Here is an 18015-nt window from a genome sequence, read left to right as displayed (position 1 = left end):
AGCAGAGGGGCGGGGGATAGAGCAGAGGGGCGGGGATGGAGCTGAGGGGCGGGGATGGAGCAGAGGGGCGGGGATTGAGCAGAGGGGCGGGGATGGAGCAGAGGGGCGGGGATGGAGCAGAGGGGCGGGGATGGAGCAGAGGGGCGGGGATGGAGCAGAGGGGCGGGGATGGGGAGCAGAGGGGCGGGGAGGGAGCAGAGGGGCGGGGATGGAGCAGAGGGGCGGGGAGGGAGCAGAGGGGCGGGGAGGGAGCAGAGGGGCGGGGAGGGAGCAGAGGGGCGGGGAGGGAGCAGAGGGGCGGGGAGGGAGCAGAGGGGCGGGGAGGGAGCAGAGGGGCGGGGAGGGAGCAGAGGGGCGGGGGAGGGAGCAGAGGGGCGGGGAGGGAGCAGAGGGGCGGGGAGGGAGCAGAGGGGCGGGGAGGGAGCAGAGGGGCGGGGAGGGAGGCAGAGGGGCGGGGAGGGAGCAGAGGGGCGGGGAGGGAGCAGAGGGGCGGGGAGGGAGCAGAGGGGCGGGGAGGAGCAGAGGGGCGGGGAGGGAGCAGAGGGGCGGGGAGGGAGCAGAGGGGCGGGGAGGGAGCAGAGGGGGCGGGGAGGAGCAGAGGGGCGGGGAGGGAGCAGAGGGGCGGGGAGGGAGCAGAGGGGCGGGGAGGGAGCAGAGGGGCGGGGAGGAGAGCAGAGGGGCGGGGGAGGGAGCAGAGGGAGGGGAGGGAGCAGAGGGGCGGGGAGGGAGCAGAGGGGCGGGAGGGAGCAGAGGGGAGGGGAGGGAGCAGAGGGGAGGGGAGGGAGCAGAGGGGAGGGGAGGGAGCAGAGGGGAGGGGGCAGTGGGGCGGGGAGGGAGCAGTGGGGCGGGGAGGAGCAGTGGGGCGGGGAGGAGCAGAGGGGAGGGGAGGGAGCAGAGGGGAGGGTGCAGAGGGGAGGGGAGGGAGCTGAGGGGAGGGGAGGGAGCAGAGGGGAGGGTGCAGAGGGGAGGGGAGGGAGCAGAGGGGGGAGGGAGCAGAGGGGGGAGCAGAGGGGATGGGAGCAGAGGGGGGAGGGAGCAGAGGGGGAGGGAGGAGGGTGCAGAGGGGGGAGGGAGCAGAGGGGAGGGGAGGGAGCAGAGGGGAGGGAGCAGAGGGGGAGGGGAGGGAGCAGAGGGGAGGTGGAGGGAGCAGAGGGGAGGGGAGGGGAGGGAGCGGCGGGGAGGGGGAGGGAGCGGAGGGGAGGGAGGGAGGGAGAGTGGAGAAAAGGATGACAATCATATATGACTCTGTATCTAAATCACAATAAAAGGAAAAGGAAAACAAAATTCTTACAAAATAACCTGACAATATTGGTCGCATACTGTGTCTTGGCCCCGTTGTAATGGAAGGAAGTCAACTGACTTCGTGTCACACTGGAATATTAATGCCCACCTTAACTGCCTAAGAGTGTTGTGTGCCTTAGCAGTAAGTAACCGCTTTGAATCAGTGTTAATCTGTGTGTGATGCCGTGCATAATGATTGTTACTATTTCATGCAAAAACTATTTCTTACCTGATACTTCTGGCAACTCACCATCAACTTTCTTGACACTTCCATGATGCATTAATCCATTACATGATCATTCCTTTTATAAGCTACACGCTAGCTACTCTGGGAGGAGGAGGTAGTGGGGATCATCTCAGCAGCCAATGTGCAATAAGTCAGTCGCAAGCTTCCACTCCCGCCATCCTCCACTCACGGGCCAAGTAAAATTGCTTGACAGCGACAGTTGGCATGGTCATAATTAATCAAGAAACATTTTTGCCAGCTGCTCGGAAACATATTAAAGCCTCCACTATAAAAGCTAGGGAACTGATCTCGCAAAATTCAATGTGTGCCATACTTGTTCCCATCATTAGAATAGATGCAGATTCAGATTTTGTTGGTTGGTTTAAAAGAGGAGGGAAGGGAGCAAACAGCTTGGTCATCAGTCCCTTGTTCTGAATAAAACAAACGAGACTGACAACACAAAATGGAGAGAATGGAAAAACCACAAGAACAACAGAACAGCAACAAACACTTAAATGGACAAAAGGGGACAAGAAAACCACAGATATGCAAGAAACAGGTAGAAGAGATTAAAATGACAAGGCAGATTACCATGGCTGGCTCACCATGAGAATAAAAAGGAGAAGCCAGCCACTCTGCAACACATTAAAACCTCCACCCTAAAAGCACTAGGGTGGAGGACACAGAGGGACAAAGGACATGCAATTAAATGTAGATCAAATGATAAAACCTATCCTCATGAATAAAATGTAAAACTAAATCAGCCGATGACGCACTGTCAGATAAAATTAGTGGCAACGAGTCCAGTAACCGAAGATTTCGTCGCAGGGCAGTCAAGGGGGGACAGTGCACCAGAATATGGGCCAATGTCAACCTTGCGCCGCATCGACACTGAGCCGGGTCTTCATGGCGCAGGAGGTAGCAATGGGTCACCCAGGTGCGCCCAATGTGGAGAACCACAGAGTATCTGTGAGAGGCCCGCATGGAGTAGTCTCCTTAATGACATGCAGTTTGTTGTGCATAATGAGGCTATGCCATACCGTTTCCCTAAGCCGAAAAACCTGGCAGCGTAAAAACAACTGCAGGTCAGTTATTAGAATGTTGATCTACTTAAGCGGTTTCTGTGTCGCCTGTTTGGTCAGCAAGTTTGTTGCCTGGGATTCTGACGTGTCCTGGGGTATACACAAACACCACTGAACGACTGGATTGTTCCAGGGCACAGATGGACTCAATGGTCGCTACCAAAGGGTGACGGGGGGTAACACAGGTCAATAGCTTGTAGGCTCCTCAAGGAGTCAGTACACAGAAGAAACGACTCCCCAGGACATGAACTGATGTGCTCAAGAACACAAGATATAGCCACCAGCTCTGCAGTGAAAACACTGCAGCCATCGAGCAAGTAATGCTATTCAATATGTCCTCCATGGACATACGCAAAGCCAACGTAACAATGAGCCACGAGCCATTGGTGTAAACCACTTTTCAAGACCTCGGTACATGTAAAGAGTTGAGAGGAAGTGACAGCAGAGAACCGTGGGGTGAACTGAGTCCTTTGGACATGTGAAAGTTCAGGAAAACCGCAGCCTAGGTGTACACCATGGAGGTGTATGTGAATGAACCTCTAGTATAAGTGGTAAAGGCAAGGACTCCAGTTCAGATAGAAAGGATCGGACGCAAACTGCAATTGTAAGCCCTGATCTGGGCCGCCGATGCGGGAGATGAACTGCCATGGGTGGGAAAAGGAAACAGTAATTCGGATGCACAGGAGAACTATGAACATGTGCAATGTAACTGGCGAGCAGTTGCACACGCCTGACCTGCAATGGAGGAACTCCAGCCTCCGCCAGGACGCTCGTCACCGGACTCGTCCTAAAAGCCCCCATCATTAGTCGAACACCACAGTGGTGCACTGGGTCGAGTAAATGCAACGCTGAGGGCACCGCCAAATCCTTAACCATAGTCAAGGCAGGATTGAACAAGGGCTCTGTAGAGCTGCAGCAGCGTAGAGCAATCTGCACCCCAGTTGGTGTTGCTCAGGCAGTGGAGGGCATTGAGGTGCTGCCAACACTTCTTCTTAAGCTGACAAAGGTGAAGATATCAAGTGAATGAATGACTAGAGCACATTACTTCGCCTTGTGGATGGCTTCCTGTAGGCGCGGCTCAGCAACACCAGTACTGGTGGAGCAGTACGAAATGCAGAAGTTGTCTGCATATAGAGAGAGTGAGACGGGTAGCCCTACAGCAGCTGCTAGACCATTAATGACCACTAAAAGTAGAGATACACTCAATACAGAGCCCTATGGGACCCCATACTCCTGGATATAGGGGGTAACGATGGGAGGCACTTACTTGGACACGGAAAGTATGAAGTGAAAGGAAATTCTGGATAAAAATCTGGAGTGGGCCTTGGAGATACCACTCTTATAATGAGGCAAGGATATCATGTTGCCAGGTCATGTCATGTGCTTTTCGTAAATCAAAGAAGACAGCAACAAGGTGTTGGCGTCTGGAAAAGGCTTTTGGATGGCAGACTCGAGAGACACAAGATTATCAGTAGTCGAGCGACTCAGGGCGGAAACCGCCCTGGCACAGAGCCAGTAGGCCATGTCACTCCAGGACCCAACCCAACTGCTGACACACCATTCGTTCCAGCAGCTTGCAAAGAACATTGGTGAGGCTGATAGGCCGATACCTATCCACATCAAGTGGGTTTTTGATGGGTTTGAGCACTGGTATGATGGTGCTCTCTCGCTAGTGCGATGGGAAGATGCCATCGCACCACATCAGGTTGAAGATAAAAAGGTGATGTCGCTTGTAGTTAGGCGAGAGATGTTTAATCATCTGGCTGTGGATCCGATCTGGCCCAGGAGCTGTGGCTGGGAAATGTGCAAGGGCAGTGAGGAATTGCCACTCTGTAAATGGGTCGTTATAGGGTTCACTGTGGTGTGTAGTGAACGAGAGGATTTCCCTTCCATCCGCCGTTTGAGAGTGTGAAAGGCTTGGATGCTAATTCTCCAACGCAGAGGAGTGAGCACAGTGCTCAGCAAAGTGCTCAGCAATTGTGTTTGCGTAAGTAGTTAACACACCATTATGTTAACACCGGGAACACCTGTTGAGGTCTGGTACCCAAGAACTCATTTGATCTTTGACCAGACTTGAGAAGGTGACATATAGCACCCAATGGTCGAGACGTATCTCATCCAACACTCCTGTTTCTGTCTTTTGATAAGCTGGCAAACATGGGCACGGAGCCATTTTTAAAGGCTATGAGGTGCTCCAGGGAAGGGTGCCCCTTATGCCGCTGTAGAGCTCGCCAACACTCCTTAATTGCCTCAATGACTTCTGGCGACCACCGAGGGACTGTCTTTCGCCGGGGGCACCCTAAAGAGCAAGGGATCACCACCGCAGAAATGATCGTTGTAATTACCTGCTCAACCACTACATCAGTGTTACCGTGTGTGTGTGTGTGGGGGGGGGGGGGGGGGGGGGAGATTCAACAGTGACAGCAGAGGTGAAAGTGTCCCAGTATGCCTTACTTAAAGCCCATCTGGGCAGATGTCCATGGGCCTGACGCCAGGGCAGTGACAGGAAGATGGGGGCACTTGTATTTAAGAGGCAGAGGTCGAGTTGTGACTGAAAATTTTCGACATCTCTGCTTCGGCCAGTAAGCATGGTGCCACCCCACAAGGGGGTTATGAGAGTTAAAATCTCCCAAAAGTGAGAAAGGTTTAGGGAGTTGATGAATCAGTGCAGCCAATGCATTCAGGGGTACTGCACCATCGGGAGGAAGATATACATTGCAGACAGTTATTTCCTGCGTTGTCCTCTTTGTGACAGCCACAGCTTCAAGACGAGTTTGAATGGGCACAGGTTCACTGCATACTCAGTTCAGGACAAAGACACAAACTCCACCTGACACTCTGTTATAGTCACTGTGGTTCCTGTAATATTCCCTATAGCCGCAGAGGGCAGGGGTCCGCACTGCCGGAAATCAGGTTTCCTGTAGGGCAATGAAAAAAGCAGTTCAGCTTAAGAGTTGCCGTAGCTCAGCCAGGTGGTGGAAAAAACCGCCGCAATTCCAGTGGAGGATGATGCCATCGTGAGGCTGGGAAGGCATGAAGCATGCAAGGAGGTAGGTTATGCCTCAGTGTCACCTACTGCCACCAATTGAGTATTAGTAGCCATTTCTTTGGTGGATAAGGCATCAGCAAGATCCAGGTCCGCAGAATTGGTAGGGAGTGGTGGTGTTGGGGCCACCAAGACTCCTGTTTCTTAGCAGACTACTTCTTAGTTTGCTTGCTCTCTCATTTCTCTTTAGGGGCTCTCTGACAAGATTCCTCCGAAGCAGCTTCAGGCACGGAGGAAGACTGGGAAGATTTGTCTGAAGCATCAGCTTCAGGCACGTAGGAAGACAGTGAAGCTTTTAGTTTGGAAGCTTTAGGCTCCTTGAGCAACTGGCGAGTGTCTGCCACGGCATTAGTGGAGACCTTGGGAGAAAGGGACCCAAGAGACACCTTCGGCACGAGAAGAGACGGAGGAAGCTGTGGCTTCTCTGGCAGGGAGGAGGGGACCGATGTCAAGTGCGTTTGGGTGTGGGGGGCGGGAGGGGGGGGGCCCTTGTTCCCACAGTAGGTGCTTTGGGACCAACAGAGGAAGATTTGCCCAGTACCACCAAGGGGGCGGATGTATTTTGGTGGCCTGGAGGCACAGTGTGAGGAACCACTGGCACTTGGAACAGCGATGGTGGCATAGCTGCAGCGTATGACAATGTCAACTGAATGGGGTGTAATCTTTCAAATTTACATTTAGCCTCTGTAGGTCAACTGGTCCAGGATCTTGTAATCCATGATTTTCCGGTCCTTTTGGAGTACTGGGCAGTCTGGTGAGCAGGGGGAGTGGTGCTCTCCAAAGTTTATGCAAATGGGAGGAGGCACACATGGAGAATTTGTGTGCAGTGGACGTCCACAGTCTCGACATGTGGCACTGGAAGTGCAACTGGAAGACGTGCCTGAACTTCCAGCACTTGAAGCACTGCATAGGGGGAGGGACATATGGTTTAACGTCACAGTGGTAAACCATCACCTTGACCTTTTCAGGCAATGACTCAGCCTCAAAGGCCAAGATGAAGGCACCGGTAGCAACCCTGTTGTCTTTTGGTCCCCTGTAAATGCTCTGGATGAAATGAACACCTCACCATTCTAAATTGGCGTGGAGCTCGTCGTCAGACTGCTGGAGGAGATCGCGATGGAAAATGATCCCCTGGACCATGTTGAGGCTTTTAAGGGGAGTGACAAACAGGAATATCACCCAGTTTGTCACAGGCGAGTAATGCTTGGGTTTGGGCTGGGGATGCTGTCTGAATCAAGACTGCACCATTCTGCATCTTGGACAGCTCTGTCACTTCTCCAACTTATCCTCAAGGTGTTCAACAAAAAACTGAGGCTTCATAGGTAGAAAGGAGTCCCCATCAGTTCTGCTACAGACTAAAAACTGAGGCGAATATAGCTCTCTCCGTTCTGTAGCCCTACGTTCCTCCCATGGTGATGCAAGGGAGGGAAACTATTTAGGGTCATACCTGTCGGCACTGTATTTGATCTTGTCCTTCTTAGAGACTGCTGGCGCCGTACGGTCACAAGCAAGAGATGACTTAGTCTGATTCATTGTGGGCCATCCACCCTGATGCCACCCACTCTGATCAGGGGCCACCCAGCCACAGCAAAGGCCACCTGGCATGATGGCTGTTGCCGGGAGTCTTTATGCCCAGGAAGACAGGCATCTACTCCTTGGCATACTTGTGGAGTTTGCAGCACAGGCATCAGCAGTGCGATCCCTGTGTTGTCAGGGGGCTACCACCAAATGGGTACACAATGGCCCCACTACAACAGACTGGCTACCATGCTGGATATTGGGCACAGAGAAATCCAATATTGTCATGGAGGTGAAAGAGGACAGGAGACAACGGAAGAAGATGACATACCCCGGAAAGTGTCCTCGCCCATATAGTTGAATTGCAGGTGGAGATGCAAAACCATGGCAAGAGTTTCAAGAGATCGAATCTAAGGGCACTATGGATAACTTGTGCACCACGTAAGGCATCCTTCTCCACATGGCCCGCACTTCTGTAGAATTTTGAAAGTGGCAGGTCAAACCATAGAATGGGACATGAACTCATAAGCCTGAGAAGTGTGAGACTCCTTTTAGTCACTTCTGACAATAGGCAGGAATACCTCGTGCCTGTTCTAACCCCGGATCCACAGGGGGTTCAGATTTTGTGTTTCAGTTTGCTATTTCATCAGAGAGTGAAACATGTTATGCTACAATGCAGTGTAATGAAAGCATCAAATAAGGATGGAATTTTCTGCCACTGTATGAAGATGACTGTGTCCTTCTGAAGTGTCTAGCCAATACAACAATGCTGAATGTCTGTTTCTCCAATAATAGATAATTTTCCTCGAACTTCAGCTGTTTTTTCTACCACTAGCATAGGGCCGATGCACTGAATAATGAAATGACTGCAAAAAGTCAGTGAGACATCAACACAAAACGAATGATGCTTGCGCAGGACGGGGGTGACAACAGTTAGTCAAGAGGATAGTGCTCGACACCGGTTGATGCTGTGTGTAAAAATTCATAGTCAACACTACTTATTCACTTTGTTACGAACTACAGTATAGCGTCGATTATCCGAAATAATTGGGGGACATGGGTGTTTGGAAAACTGGTTTGTTCGGATAATCGAACTGTACATGTTTATTTGCCAAAAAGAAGTACTGTACAGTAAATTTATTCATAAAAACAGGCATCTCTTTTAGTATTACAAAGTAACATACAAAGGCAACTTCAGTAGGAATATATAGTATATGGCACAGTTTATTAAACAAAAATATATACAGGATTATTACAAATGATTGAAGCAATTTCACAGGTCTACAATCACTTTATTATTTGAGATATTTTCACAATGCTTTGCACACACATACAAAAACTCAAAAAGTTTTTTTAGGCATTCACAAACGTTCGATATGTGCCCCTTTAGTGATTCGGCAGACATCAAGCCGATAATCAAGTTCCTCCCACACTCGGCGCAGCATGTCCCCGTCAATGAGTTCGAAAGCATCGTTGATGTGAGCTTGCAGTTCTGGCACGTTTCTTGGTAGAGGAGGTTTAAACACTGAATCTTTCACATAACCCCACAGAAAGAAATCGCATGGGGTTAAGTCGGGAGAGCGTGGAGGCCATGACATGAATTGCTGATCACGCTCTCCACCACGACCGATCCATCGGTTTTCCAATCTCCTGTTTAAGAAATGCCGAGCATCATGATGGAAGTGCGGTGGAGCACCATCCTGTTGAAAGATGAAGTCGGCGCTGTCGGTCTCCAGTTGTGGCATGAGCCAATTTTCCAGCATGTCCAGATACACGTGTCCTGTAACGTTTTTTTCGCAGAAGAAAAAGGGGCCGTAAACTTTAAACCGTGAGATTGCACAAAACACGTTAACTTTTGGTGAATTGCGAATTTGCTGCACGAATGCGTGAGGATTCTCTACCGCCCAGATTCGCACATTGTGTCTGTTCACTTCACCATTAAGAAAAAATGTTGCTTCATCACTGAAAACAAGTTTCGCACTGAACGCATCCTCTTCCATGAGCTGTTGCAACCGCGCCGAAAATTCAGAGGCATCCAGAAGCTTTAAACTGCGCATACCATCGCCGAATGGAGTTAGCAGTTGGTGGATCTTTGTTGAACTTCGTTCTGAAGTGTCGTTGCACTGTTATGACTGACTGATTTGAGTGCATTTCAAGCACGACATATGCTTTCTCGGCTCCTGTCGCCATTTTGTCTCACTGCGCTCTCGAGCGCTCTGGCGGCAGAAACCTGAAGTGCGGCTTGAGCCGAACAAAACTTTATGAGTTTTTCTACGTATCTGTAGTGTGTCGTGACCATATGTCAATGAATGGAGCTACAGTGAATTTATGAAATCGCTTCAATCATTTGTAATAGCCCTGTACATATTACATACGCATTTTGCATGAACAATACACACAGTATACAAAATTAACGTTTAAAAAAATCCTTTATTTTGGTCTGTCTAAGCAAGCCTACACACTTACGAGCAGCTAAGTCACTTTTTTCATTACAGATATCTGAAACTGGTCACTTTCATCTTGGGCTTCAAACCATCGCAAGGCAGTATCTAAACAAGTGATGCCTTAGAAGCTGTTGGTATACTTTCATCTTCACTTTCTGGAGCACTGATTGATGAAATGCTGGTGGCGTCATCTTTATCAGTGACGACGTTTACAAACTCGCTGTCCTGCATGATTTGGTATCCTGGATCTGCATCATCGATATTCATCCATACATGAATGTCTTCTTCATAACATTCGTGGCAATCTATTTATTTTAGCATACTGAGAATTTCGGACATATCATTCTGTTCGTCATTTTCAATCATACCTTGTGAATTTTCATTTGCGTCCAAAATTTTATTCCAGGCTTTCTTCAAATTCTCTTCCTTTACACTATTCCATGCTGCGCTGATCATGTAGGACGCGTCTTTCAAGTCAATATTCTTATGATTTCTTAAGAGACTTTCATCTCCATCCTCTTCTCTTTCTAACAATAACTTACGCAACAATTCTTTCCTGTAATATCGTTTGAAAGTTTCAATAACGCCTTGATCCACGGGCTGTAATAAGGAGGTTACGTTAGGTGGAAGAAATATTACCTTTATGAACCCGTCTTTTTCGTTCAAAATATCACATGACGGATGAGTTGGTGCATTGTCAAGGAGTAGTAGTGTTTTCTCCCTCTTTCCATTCTTTAGCTGATGAGCTTTTACAGAGGGTACGAAAACATCCAGAAACCACTTCATAAAAATCGTACTATCCATCCAGGCACTCTTGTGAGGTGTACACAACAGGCAAGGCTGACATACTAACGTGCTTGAAACAACGCGGTTTTTTACTTTTACCAATGATGAACATAGTCACCAAATGGGTACACAATGGCCCCACCACAACAGGCTGGCTACCATGCTGGATATTGGGCACAGAGAAATTCCAGTAGCATTAGCACAAGCCAAAGCTGTAATACGGTCCTTGCTTGTTTTAGGACCAGGTGCTGCTAATTCATGACATGAAACAAGAGTTTTTCTCGGTAAAGCTTTCCAGTTAAGTCAAGTTTCACCACCACTGTAAACGTTTTCCAGAGCATAATCTTCTTCCCTTAATACGTCCCTTAGTTTGACTTTGAAAGAATCAGCTGCTGATGAATCAGCCGACAGTTTTTCTCCCTGTATTGTAAGCTCACGAATGCCGTGTATTGACTTGAAGCGTTTTAACCAGCCCGTGCTCGCTTTAAAGTTCAAAGGCCCTCCAAGTATTTCGTTGAACTGCATTGCCTTCTCACACAGAATGGAACCTGAGATAGGTTCTCCTTCCGATCTCATTTGTGTAAACCACTTGTAAACAGCATCATCTAGATCTGTGTTAGTGGTGAGCTTCATCATTTTACGGCTTGTTGATCCATCAGTACAATTAAGCAAAGCTATAAAACTTGCTATGCTCGTCTTTTGTTTTTTTATTTCCGGAATTGTCAACTTCCCCACCTTGTACTCATTGGATAAAGTGGTTGCAGATTCACCTTCTTCTAACCTTTTAATAATCTCGTACTTGTCCCTCATAGAAAGGCCAACACGTTTACTTCTTCATGCAGCAGCACACAAGTGGTCGTAACAGAGAACAGAAGGTGACTGTTTGCACCGTGAGAAGCTCTTCTTGGGAGCGCACAATCCTTCAAACAGCATGGAGCGGCACTCCCCAGCTGGCGCAGCTATTGCTGTGAACAGCTTTGGTACTGCCGCTACTTCTACTGCCAGTGCCAAGCCGACAGAAGTGTGCTGATTGTTGAAACACAGCGACTGGCGGCTTGGCCGGTCAGCAGCTCCTTGTGAAGGCCCCATTAGAAGCAACGTTCCGCCAGTGGTGGCCCAGTGCGGCGACTACTGTGGTAAACTTGGTTTGGTAGTGAGGGGGATGATGGATGGTAGGGTGGGAGAGAAACAGGTGCAAGCGAGTACACAGTTCGGTTAAGCGGTCGTTCGGTTGACCGACATTCGGATAATCGACGCTCTACTGTATCTTAAATGCAGACGTACATTGGGCCACTACTTAGATACGGGAATATGAACTATCTGTAGTTCTCAACAGCAGTTTGACTACCTGTATTATCTCATAAGCTGGTTTTTAACAACTACTTGTATATTTGATAGTCCACTGTTCGTGCACTGCCACATCTTTGATATGGCAAATTCTGACGGTAATTTGTGAAACAAATTGTAGCAATAATATATACTAAAATTTGATTTTACACTAGAAATATTAGAATGCAAGTTCTTTAGACAAGTCAACTTAACTACTATTATCAAATGCAGACAGCAGATAAAAGACTTTAATGCCGTCCAGCTTATAATGTTTTAGCACTGTATCTTTTATCAAGAAATTACAAAGGGGAAGCCAGCTCTCTAACATCAATGGTTAGTTCTCAATGTTTCTTGCAAGTCGGAATAATAAAAACTGAGGCTAATAATTATTTTATGCCACAAATAAACAAAGAACAAAGCAAAGAATGTTAGAGAAAAGTGGGCTATGACGAAAATAGAGGATGTGTACTCATTTTTCACAGTAGTAGTTTACAGCTGTAAGTGGTAATCTAAAATAAGCAAGCCTGGAGGATATGGGCCGGGACTGGGGATGGGATGGGAATTCTAGTCTGCAGTGGAGCATGCTGAGATACTCTGTGCATTTGTGACAAACACTATGTCCATGTGGCACAGTGGTTAATGCAACTGCCTAGTAAGCAGGAAATCCTGGGTTCAAGTCCCAGTTTGGCACAAATTTTCACTCATCACATATGATTCTGCATAAAGCTGAGATACAGTTGATATCATTAGTTCCTTCCCTTTCCTCTTCTTCTGCCCCACTCACTTTCAATTTACGTGATATATATCACACATGTGTGGACTTCACGCATCCAAAAGGACACATACTATACATTCAGGCAGAAGAAAATAAATAAATAAAAATCTGTGAGTATTGGTCAAAAGTATCAATTTTAATAATACCTTTCCGGTTTTGATAGGTTCAAAACAGTTCAACTGTATGATAATGAATAATACACTTCTCATACCCAACATAACCATGACCCTCTTTTCAAAATTTATCAGTTTTTTGAGCATTTGAAGTTTCCATTTGATCCCTATGTATATTTCACAGTTAATGAAGTTATGCATGGTTTTCTGGGAAGAATTTAATTTTGTGTGTACGCGAAAGAGAATCCAGGTAAGTATGGAATAAAATTGTTTGTCGTTTCTCAGGCTTCATGTACTAGCACAGAGGTATAAGCAGGGAAAGGGTCACAAGAGCCAAATATTATGGCACTTACGCACAGACTTCTAAAAAATTATTTTCACAAAGGTTGTACCATATGCGTGGATCATTATTACAGATTATCTGCTGTGTTTAATTATTTATCAGAATGCAAGAAAAAGGCATCAAGCACTTATGTGGTGAACTGAAAAACTAAAAAAAGTTCTCATGTTAACAGCAGAGGTAACTGTGTGTGTGTATAATAGAGGGAAACATTCCACGTGGGAAAATTAATCTAAAATCAAAGATGATGTGACTTACCAAATGAAAGTGCTGGCAGGTCGACAGACACACAAACAAACAAACACAAACATACACACAAAATTCAAGCTCGCAACAAACTGTTGCCTCATCAGGAAAGAGGGAAGGAGAGGGAAAGACGAAAGGATGTGGGTTTTAGGGAGATGGTAAGGAGTCATTCCAATCCCGGGAGCGGAAAGACTTACCTTAGGGGGAAAAAAGGACAGGTATACACTCGCGCACACACACACATATCCATCCACACATACAGACACAAGCAGACATATATATATATATATATATATATATATATATATATATATATATATATATATATATATGTCTGCTTGTGTCTGTATGTGTGGATGGATATGTGTGTGTGTGCGCGAGTGTATACCTGTCCTTTTTCCCCCTAAGGTAAGTCTTTCCGCTCCCGGGATTGGAATGACTCCTTACCATCTCCCTAAAACCCACATCCTTTCGTCTTTCCCTCTCCTTCCCTCTTTCCTGATGAGGCAACAGTTTGTTGCGAAAGCTTGAATTTTGTGTGTATATTTGTGTTTGTTTGTGTGTCTATCGACCTGCCAGCGCTTTTGTTTGGTAAGTCTCATCATCTTTCTTTTTAGATATATTTCTTCAAGATATATTTTTTCCACGTGGAATGTTTCCCTCTATATATATATATATATACATATATATATATATATATATATATATATATATATATATATATATATATATATATGTGTGTGTGTGTGTGTGTGTGTGTGTGAGGAGGGGGGCAGTATGAGAGGGGGAAGGCGGAAAGAGGGGGGGGGGGGTTTATGAGGCAGTAATTAAAACAAAACTAAATGTAGTTTGGGTTACACTGTTACAAGGTAGGAGTGGATAAATCAGACCTAATAATTGAATACCATCCTTTCAAGAAAAAACAGTTCATATAGTGGGAGAAATTATTCTTTCATTTGTTTGTGACAGGTTTCACAAAAGCATTCAAGCCTTATAAGGAGAAAGGATATATCCATGATATATCCATGATATATGTCCATGATATATCCATGAAAGGAAAAACTGTGCCCTCTGCAAGATTCTTGTAGAGTTAAGGGAGTCTTTTGTGGCACAGCGTACAACATAAAGAAACTGTTTGTTGTCCAGGACTTGGCTTTAGCAGACTATGTGGTAGGCACTCTGCTGGGAGCACACCGCCTAGCAACAAAAAATTGTATCCAACAAGAAACTGCAAAGTGTATGTCAATGTATACCAGAGCCAGGGGGAAAAAAAACCAGAATCATCTTGGTGATGTCTTACCTGTGAAGTGCAATTTGTATGCGTGGTGTTTCAAAACATAACACAACAAAGAAAATTATCTGCAGTATGGGCTGCACAAGTTTTCTTTCTGGATAAATAATGACAGTGAAATAAGCTGTACATCTGCCATTTCTAATGTGTTATAATAACATCCTCATCAGAACGTAGATCAAGTTTGAAAATTTCACCCAATTGTGTGTGTGTGTGTGTGTGTGTGTGTGTGTGTTGGTGCACATGCATCAAATGTGCTCACTAGCATTATTCATGCCACTTTCTGATAGCAATGAAGTTTCAGGGTGAAACAGTTAATGTCATACTGCAGCAACTGGGACATTACTAAAGCTGAGTGTATTTTAAAACATCTGATTTCTGTAATACACCGTACACAGCTTGTGGTCCGCTAATAACTGTTCTCAATCAAACTTGTCATTGTCCACTTCCTAAAAAGTGGCAGTAAAAGAAAATATATTGTTAGTTCCTTGGAATGGAGAGAAGCAGCATCATTATTATATATAACACACCAGTTGGTCATGTTACATATGGAGACTGGTGACAACAAGAACATTGTGTCCTGCAACAATCTCTCCCGACTGCCAGCAGTAAAGAATGGTGAGTGAATTTTGAATTTTCAGTGGCGCCTATTTTTTGAGCAACACTGGACAGGAAAAAAGTTATGGGCAGTGACCTATTTTTTTTTATTAGAAACTGCATGTGTAAAGTACATATTTAAATAACAATGGCTAGTCAAAATGAGTATTATGACATAATTAATGAGGAGGACAGTGTTGGCATGGATGGTATTTTGAATGTTGTTGTTGTTGTGGTCTTCAGTTCTGAGACTGGTTTGATGCAGCTCTCCATGCTACTCTATCCTGTGCAAGCTTCTTCATCTCCCAGTACTTACTGCAACCTACATCCTTCTGAATCTGCTTAGTGTATTCATCTCTTGGTCTCCCTCTATGATTTTTACCCTCCACGCTGCCCTCCAATCCTAAATTTGTGATCCCTTGATGCCTCAAAACATGTCCTACCAACCGGTCCCTTCTTCTGGTCAAGTTGTGCCACAAACTTCTCTTCTCCCCAATCCTATTCAATACTTCCTCATTAGTTATGTGATCTACCCATCTAATCTTCAGCATTCTTCTGTAGCATCACATTTCGAAAGCTTCTATTCTCTTCTTGTCTAAACTGTTTATCGTCCATATTTCATTTCCATACATGGCTACACTCCATAAAAATACTCTCAGAAACTTCTTCCTGACACTTAAATCAATACTTGATGTTAACAAATTTCTCTTCTTCAAAAACGCTTTCCTTGCCATTGCCAGTCTACATTTTATATCCTCTCTACTTCGACCATCATCAGTTATTTTACTTCCTAAATAGCAAAACTACTTTATGTGTCTCATTTCCTAATCTAATTCCCTCAGCATCACCCGATTTAATTTGACTACATTCCATTATCCTCTTTTTGCTTTTGTTGATGTTCATCTTATATCCTCCTTTCAAGACATCTACATCTACATCCATACTCCGCAAGCCACCTGACGGTGTGCGGCGGAGGGTACCCTGAGTACCTCTATCGGTTCTCCCTTCTATTCCAGTCTCATATTGTTCGTGGAAAGAAGGATTGTCTGTATGCTTCTGTGTGGGCTCTAATCTCTCTGATTTTATCCTCATGGTCTCTTCGCGAGATATACGTAGGAGGGAGCAATATACTGCTTGACTCTTCGGTGAAGGTATGTTCTCGAAACTTTAACAAAAGCCCGTACCGAGCTACTGAGCGTCTCTCCTGCAAAGTCTTCCACTGGAGTTTATCTATCATTTCCATAACGCTTTCGCGATTACTAAATGATCCTGTAACGAAGCGTGCTGCTCTCCGTTGGATCTTCTCTATCTCTTCTATCAACCCTATCTGGTACGGATCCTACACCGCTGAGCAGTATTCAAGCAGTGGGCGAACAAGCGTACTGTAACCTACTTCCTTTGTTTTCGGATTGCATTTCCTTAGGATTCTTTCAATGAATCTCAGTCTGGCATCTGCTATACCGACGATCAACTTTATGTGATCATTCCATTTTAAATCACTCCTAATGTGTACTCCCAGATAATTTATGGAATTAACTGCTTCCAGTTGCTGACCTGCTATTTTGTAGCTAAACGATAAGGGATCTATCTTTCTATGTATTCACAGCACATTACACTTGTCTACATTGAGATTCAGTTGCCATTCCCTGCACCATGCGTCAATTCGCTGCAGATCCTCCTGCATTTCAGTACAATTTTCCATTGTTACAACCTCTCGATACACCACAGCATCATCCGCAAAAAGCCTCAGTGAACTTCCGATGTCATCCACCAGGTCATTTATGTATATTGTGAACAGCAACGGTCCCATTACACTCCCCTGTGGCACACCTGAAATCACTCTTACTTCGGAAGACTTCTCTCAATTGAGAATGACATGCTGCGTTCTGTTATCTAGGAACTCCTCAATCCAATCACACAATTGGTCTGATAGTCCATATGCTCTTACTTTGTTCATTAAACGACTGTGGGGAACTGTATCGAACGCCTTGCAGAAGTCAAGAAACACGGCATCTACCTGTGAACCCGTGTCTATGGCCCTCTGAGTCTCGTGGACGAATAGCGCGAGCTGGGTTTCACACGACCATCCTTTTCGAAACCCATGCTGATTCCTAAACAGTAGATTTCTAGTCTCCAGGAAAGTCATTATACTCGACCATAATACGTGTTCCAAAATTCTACAACTGATGGTCGTTAGAGATATAGGTCTATAGTTCTGCACATCTGTTTGACGTCCCTTCTTGAAAACGGGGATGACCTGTGCCCTTTTCCAATCCTTTGGAACGCTACGTTCTTCTAGAGACCTACGGTACACCGCTGCAAGAAGGGGGGCAAGTTCCTTCACGTACTCTGTGTAAAATAGAACTGGTATCCCATCAGGTCCAGCGGCTTTTCCTCTTTTGAGCGATTTTAATTGTTTCTCTATCCCTCTGTCGTCTATTTCGATATCTACCATTTTGTCATCTGTGCGACAATCTAGAGAAGAAACTACAGTGCAGTCTTCCTCTGTGAAACAGCTTTGGAAAACGACATTTAGTATTTCGGCCTTTAGTCTGTCATCCTCTGTTTCAGTACCATTTTGGTCACAGAGTGTCTGGACATTTTGTTTTGAGCCACCTACCGCTTTGACATAAGACCAGAACTTCTTAGGATTTTCTGCCAAGTCAGTACATAGAACTTTACTTTCGAATTCATTGAACGCCTCTCGCATAGCCCTCCTCACACTACATTTCGCTTCGTGTAATTTTTGTTTGTCTGCAAGGCTTTGGCTATGTTTATGTTTCCTGTGAAGTTCCCTTTGCTTCCGCAGCAGTTTTCTAACTCAGTTGTTGTACCACGGTGGCTCATTTCCATCTCTTACGATCTTGCTTGGCACATACTCATCTAACGCATATTGTACGATGGTTTCGAACTTTGTCCACTGATCCTCAACACTATCTGT

General features: G+C 45.9%; 1 protein-coding gene and 1 non-coding gene across 2 annotated transcripts in view; one reads left to right on the top strand and one right to left on the bottom strand.

Moving 5' to 3' along the window:
- The window catches only part of LOC126259300 (ER degradation-enhancing alpha-mannosidase-like protein 3), a 268347-nt gene that overhangs the window by 154979 nt on the left and 95353 nt on the right, over nt 1–18015 (bottom strand). The window lies entirely within an intron of this gene.
- Nucleotides 12331–12404, top strand: Trnat-agu (transfer RNA threonine (anticodon AGU)). Its single transcript has one exon. It is a non-coding gene; the product is annotated as a tRNA-Thr (tRNA).

Source organism: Schistocerca nitens, chromosome 5 (genome assembly GCF_023898315.1).
Source record: "Schistocerca nitens isolate TAMUIC-IGC-003100 chromosome 5, iqSchNite1.1, whole genome shotgun sequence".
Classification (NCBI taxonomy): Eukaryota; Metazoa; Arthropoda; class Insecta; order Orthoptera; family Acrididae; genus Schistocerca; species Schistocerca nitens.
Note: the sequence above shows the minus strand (reverse complement) of the source record. Positions and strands in the feature narration are given on the sequence as shown.